This window comes from Pygocentrus nattereri, chromosome 28 (assembly GCF_015220715.1).
Source record: "Pygocentrus nattereri isolate fPygNat1 chromosome 28, fPygNat1.pri, whole genome shotgun sequence".
Taxonomy (NCBI): Eukaryota; Metazoa; Chordata; class Actinopteri; order Characiformes; family Serrasalmidae; genus Pygocentrus; species Pygocentrus nattereri.
Window position 1 is genome coordinate 17,922,446 of NC_051238.1, and position 7,238 is coordinate 17,929,683.

Consider the following 7,238-nt stretch of genomic DNA (forward strand, 5'->3'; position numbering starts at 1 on the left):
GGCCCCTAAGACAAACCATTCAGAGAATTCAGACATGGAAACATTTCATGGAGGTTCATAAGTTTGAAAACATTTCTTCACACATTCATTAAAGACAAAATTATTTCAAGACAAAAAATATTACTTAAAGAATCATCCATTGAAGCCAAAAGGAGGTCTTCTATGTCACTCCTTTAAAGACCACTTTTTGGCACCTTTATATTTGTCTGCTAGATTATAGAGGTTGCTGGGAGACAGGGATCCATGTCCTCAAAGCTGCACACCAGGTTACCCTTGGAGCCCAAACAAAGTCTTGAAGGAGTCACTGGGGATGACCTTACTGAGATGAAAGGAATTCTCAGCTCAAAGCAACCTGCATACACCGCAGACCTGGATGTGCTTCCACCAAACAGTGTATTGAATTGGCTATATTTCTACTGCTTGACATTTTCCATCAGTTTTTAGCTTGAGCATGTGCACAAAGGGTATCAGGGCCATCCTAAGCACTGGCTGTCATAAGATTGTGAAGGTGATTGAACAACACCCCCCAGTGGACAAAAACATAACTACATTGTTTTAGTCCACTTTGATGTATCATGATCTACAATCACTAGACCTATCAAGCATTTGCAAAGGTGGTGTTTGTGATATTAGCATTTGTTATTCACATCACCATAGCTAATAGGATGCCTGATAACATGAGTTCACCAACATAGCTGGAATAAAATTACAAACTGATCACTATGCATGTGGTCTTGGAGCTTAATTTTACCACTAGGAAGTCTGAATCCCTTTTCCACATTGCAATCCCAGGTCAGAAGTGTTCTATCTTAGTCCTAGTTTGTCCTTTAGGGGGCGCACTGCACCCACTGACATCCAACGGGTGCTGGATTCACAGTAAGCCATTAGAGGTACAGCAAGTCACACAGATAAGCTTCACCTCTCCACAGCCAAAAACCAGTGCAGGACCTATGCCATTCAGAATGACCAACAGCCTTAGTCTCTTTGAGAATCGGAAAAAATGGCACCTTCCTTACTGATTGTAGTACTGTAGTGTCTGGGTACTGAGTACTACCTGCAGTGTGATGACAGGTGAGAGAGAGAGAGAGAGAGAGAGAGAGAGAGAGAGAGAGAGAGAGAGAGAAAGTTAGCTACATTTTCAACAGACTGGGCAAAGGGCATCTAAATCAGACGTCTTCAAACACCAGCAGTTTATTTGTTTGATTAGCTCATTTTCTTCTTTTTTTGTTTGCTTCTTGTCATCTACACATTTTAGACCCATAGTGATGTGTTTTCTTGTCAGGTGGAAGGGTGGACTTTTTCAGATCTACAGCAAGAGTGAAGCTTAATTTTCTTCTGTTTTTGAAAGGTGAAAGCTTCTGGTACTGTTTCTGTTAGTGAGCCTTTTAGTGGTCTACCAGCACTTGCACAATTGTTAGGAGTCCCATTTCTTCTTCCCATCTTTTCATTTTTTTTTACTTTTGTTTGTTTGACTTTGTTTGTTTGGCTTTCCCCCTACCTTATGTAAGTGGATTGGCTTGTATCTAATCTCAGAAATATATCTTAAAAATTATTGCAATTTGAATGGAAATGAAATAAATGAAGTGGTCCTTGACTTACGCACAGTACTGTAACTTCCAATGATTACAAAATCCAGGTCCAAAGACTGGATTTGAAGCTCAATAGGACAATGAATTAAGTGTACCTTGCAAGTAGTAAGTTAGCTAAAGAATGTAAGTTTCTTTGCGCCCTTACATTGCTCCTCTCCTTACCACAGCTGGTAGTTTTTGGGTGGAGGGCATCTTTACACCAAATCCCTGGGTCATATTACACCCTCTTATTATCAGATCAAACATACGTTTCCTCCATGTCATATCCGCCACTGGTGGCCCATACGCACACCTACACACACATGAACACACAGACACACACACATATGTCCTAACCCATGCCCCACTGATGACCATGCGTCTTGAGAAGAAGAATGTTTTTCATTCCTCCTCTATGCCATGAATGCTGGCTTTGTCCGCCTGCGCCATCTTAGACCCCCTTCTCTCCCTCCATCTTCCTCTCCGCTACCTCGCCCTGTGCTCTCTGATCTCTCCCTCGATCAGAACTTTCATTTGTAGGACTTTTACGCTCATAGAAAGAGTCATGAAACTTTAAATTATTGACAAGTTTTATAATCTGATATTGCATTCACATTGAATCGTTGCAGGTGAACGTGAGGGCCTATTGATGTCAGAAGATGCACTAATTGCGCTACAGTAGAGCTACATCTGCTCTGCAGCGGTTACAATATAACAATATAATGGAATGTATAATCAGAAGACAATTGCAAATTAATGGTGTATTGACAACTCAGAGGCTTTAGTGGCTTTTCTGGATTGTTAAGGCTGCTGGAATCTTGTTTAGAAATTGGGTCACTTTCTCATGGCAGTTCACAGGGCTTACTCTCACCCCCTTAAATGTGTGCCAGAGAGCTGCTAAGAATGCAGGGTCCTTGTGAACTGTTTGCTTTGTTTTGTCTAAGTAATCATTATGTGTTTGTGTGTGTGTGTGTGTGTGAGAGAGAGAGAGAGAGAGAGAGAGAGAGAGAGAGAGATAGAGAGAGCACTCTAAAGTCTCTCTATCTAGAGTAATTACTGTAGCTTTATTTGCCCCCCTTTGGATCATTAAGGTCTTTGGATATTTGTGGTGGTATTTCACGTATTTTCTCAAAAAGCCAAATTGGAAATGTCCTGATTTATATTTAGAATTAGAGCCCTTTTGTCAAAGTCTATTCACCCCCAAGCCATTTAGTTGTCTAGTGAGAGCAGGAATAAGGATATCTATGTTTTGCTGTCAGAAGGGTGGGTGGATAAACCTGTTGTTTATTACAGTCTAATCAACTTCAAGAGAAAGTAGTTTCAAGCACTCAGTCCCGTTTCCTCTCTCTACAGACTGTAGCATCAACAAAGAAAAGTGAGTTCATGTGATTAAACATTACTGCACAGCTTGTTATACTGTGTTATGATAGTATTTTCAAGAGCATATATGTATTTTTGTATCAAGTATGCAGAGAAGTCATATCAGAATGTTTGAACACTCTCTTGAACTCTCACTTGAACACTGAGTCAAATTACGTGTTTTGTTGGTATTCTAAGTGAAAATAAATGAACACATTCCCTACAGGGCACAAGTTCTAGTTATTTGCCGAGTTTAAGATACTGGAAAAAAAAAGAAAAGATGAAAAATAAAATGTGTCCTATGTGTCCAGAGCTCCATAGCTCACTCTTATAAATATTATAAAACACTAATAACCCAGTTTTTTGCTCTGCTGTCAGGGTAGCTACTAAATAATACATTTTGGGATCTAAACATTCAAAGAAGCATCAAAAGATCATGTTGATTCGATTACCAATGAAGGTTTTCAGAAGAAACCATAGATGTTTCTACCGAATCTACCTTCTTTACCTTTAAGGTTCTTCACCTTCATACATCTTATTTCTAAAAAAAATGTTCTTTAAAGAACCTTCCATTGGGTTTTCAAACAGGGGGTTATGACCCACTCATGGGTCACAGTATGGCGAGGAGTGGGTCGCGAGAAAGCTGAATCAAAGCATATTTTTCATTTTAATGTGATAGTATGCTATTGTGTTTGTTGAATTAAAGAACTATATATTAAGTAAAAGTAGGTTGATAGCTTAGGAACTTAAAGACTTTCTATGACTTTTATGTCTTCTTTCACTTCATAAAATATTTGGTGGGTCTCAAACACCACCTCTATATGTACATCCTGGAATGATGAACTGGGAATCCAAAGTGCCTCTTCTATGGCATTTTTCCTTTTGCCACCTTTATTTCTAATCATGAAACAAGAGTGGAAGCCAATAGATCAGTCTTCTGTGCCACAATTCTTGGAACTCTTTAAATGTAATTGCACTCTTTGTCTAGTTTCCATGGTCAGGCCTTCATGAATGTACCTTTCTAGAAAGGGTATTAAAATTATATCAATGCACTGGGCATGGTCATGGCTTTTATTAGCAGAGCTCGTGGTCAGTGGGCTGGTGCTGATCTGCCAACCTGTAAATTTCTCCATCGTCCGCTTTGAGCAACCCAGCCACCCTACACACCCCTGGAGCCTCGCCGTGTTCCTGCCACCCCTCCTCTCCTGCCTCCATCCTCTACCTTTCCTCACCCGCCCTCCACCTACACCCGCGGCTCCGCTCCCCCACTGCCCAGCACACTCGCACATTCCTCAGGCCTTCACACAGAGCCGCATTGTGTGTGTAGGACAGAGTACACAGTTAGAACTCACTTCACACACACACACAGTAACACACACATTCAGGTACATCAGTGCAGACACACCACACACACACACATTTAGGTATATCAGTGCAGACTTACACTACATACACACTAAGACAAGTGTGCACACATTTCTATCTATCACTGCACACATTTTATCCATTTATAGACACAGACATTGGTTGATGATTTTACATACACCACAGACACCCAAGTGTATACACACACACACACACACACTGAACACTGCTTGTTCACTTGCTCATCTGCATACACAGGATGTCTCATACGGAGGCTGGAATTCCAATAGTCTTGTTCCTGGATGTTTTTTCCTCTCTTTTCATCCCTGGCTCTCCCTTGCTCCCTTTATTTTGATCTCCTGTTCCCTTGGGCACCGAAGTTCTCTTTTCCCACAGTATGACAACTGATATGTCTGATGTTTTATTGTGATTGGATGAAGAGACAGAACTGTCGGAAGAATGGGACTATTTTGCATGCATTTGTTATATTGATGTGAAATGCTCTACAAATGTCAGCTAGAAGTTTAAGTCATACAAATGCCTTGAGGTCATAAGTAGTGCCTTCACATTGCTACTCTTAAAGATACACCCATAAAGCCAACTTTCTGTCTTTGAAGGCCATAGTACAGTTTTCAAGGTGGACAGAGGGGCAAAAAAGACAGGAAAATACAGAATTTAGGAAGTTATATATAAGTATAAAACATGTCTGAGTGAGAGCGTAGGGATAAGGTACTTTTCCGGTGTCCCAATTTTAGCCGGCAGAACACACTTTGGGCAGCCTTGTCTAAATGGGTCCTTATGTGGGCCCACACTTCAGTTCTTTACTCTCATAACTACATAACTTACATAGTAGCTTCACAATTAATTCTTAGAAAAGGGGTTCTTCAAGTGTTCTTAGTAAAGACAATGGTTATACATATAGAACCAGAGAACCTTTTGAATGGTTCTTTGCATGGTTAAATGGTCCATGATGAAAAACCTATTGCGTATGGTTCTTTAACGAATATTTAAGAGTGGAGTTACAAAATAATTTATAGTAGCAACTGAACAATAAGCCTTAAAATAAAGCACAGAGTGATAACCCTAGGGTCCAAATGGTTAATAGAGTTTACTGAGATTTGGAACAATGTGATGTATAGAAAGTGCAGAGTCTGCCTTGAATGCTGTTATTTGTTTTCAGGGCTGTAACAGTTGTTAACTACAGCTGGTGCCAAAGAAGTAAACATTCTTTCTGTGGAAGCCATTTGGGTTCTATAAGCGTATTTGTGCTAAGACAGAAAGCATCGTGATCTACCTGAGGGTCGACTGACTTGCTTTTATGATTTGTTTTTGCCTAGCTTATGTGCAGATTTATTGTGGAACTACTCTCATTCTTACACTACTTATTTCTGGGAATGTGCAAGCCTCTTATTTAAGCTTTGACAAGAACAAAAAAGAAGCAGCATTTACATGACCCAGTGGCCTAATGGATAAGGCATCAGCCTCCAGAGATGGGGATTGTCCCACCTGGGTTGCTGCTCTGTTGAAAATGTGATTGGTCTTCAACAGTCAAAGTTTCCAAAGAAAGTTGGCAGTTATACTGATGTTCTGCCTGGAGACAGCAAGATTAAGACTTGATGCTCCACTTGGATGCCACAGATCATAGTAAAACTTTCTGAAAGGATCCTAAAAAAGCGACCCTATTCAAAATGGCCCTGAAACAGGAGGGTTCCTTAAATCCGAAAGAGGAATCCTTTTGTTGAACATGGTCTTAGATCTTGATTTCATGCCTTATTCAAAGGTGCAAAGTTTGTTGAGAAAGCTAAAAATCACCATTACACACCAATTATTTGGAATTCTTTAAATGTAACCACCTATCTGTCCATATTGTCACGGTTCATCAGACATTAAAGAAGCAGCGGAATGAAAAGAAGAGGTTGAAATGAAGTTTTTCAGGTTGTAACAGATTGTGTCAAGGAGCAAGGTATTCTTATTTACAATACATGAACAACCTGGACAATGATACACACCTGAAATCATGGCCATTTGGCTACACAATTGGTTTTTTTTACCCTTCCAATCACTTTTAATAAGACATTAATCAACTATACCAAATTTAAGAATATTCCCTAGAGCCTCCTAAAGTCTTCCTACAGGAAAAGAAGGCCAAGTTCTCAGATTACAACCCCACTGCTCTCTTTTACTTCATCATCATTAGTCCTGAGATTATGTACTTGATAACTATTACCACACTCTATAACTAGCTACTACTGCTATAACTAGGCCTATGGTCTTCATCAAGTAACTGTTGCTGCAGATCTGTGGTCTAACAAGACAGGTTGTTTCTGTACAGACATAGGCCATCATGTCAGTGACAGAGTGAGTAAGTCTTCTTTAGCTCATTTTTCTTTAGCATAATCTAATGGCCATTAAAACAATGGATCACAGAAAAATCTAATTTGCACAATTTTCCCTTACCGCACATGCGGTTCATCGACTAAGACTTGTTTGGTGTCCAAAGTATCTGCAGGGCTAATAAAATAGGCGCTAAAAAAGAAAGATTTTTGGTTACATAGACACCCATCACTTTTTAAGTAAATTATCCTCATATGGATGTCTTGGCCAACTAACTATGTTTGGTCGCAGGGGGAAATTGTGTAAATTGGATTTTTCGTTCAACTGTTCATTTAATATCCATTTCGGCACATAGAATGCAGTGACCAAGCTGGTAAAGACTCAGGGAGAAAGTGAATGTGCTCCTCAGAGCAGGAGGGGATGGAGGCATGGAAGGAGGGAGGGAGGGGTGTCTCAGGGTGAAATTGTTCTGGGATAGAGGGGCGGCTGGATTTTTTTCCCTTTTTTTGAATGGGGTGTGTTTGGGGCGGATGGCGAAGCTCATGTTTCAGCGCCCGTGGGGGTCTGGGGCGGCCCAGCTTTGTGGACTATACTAAAGATTCATAAATGCAC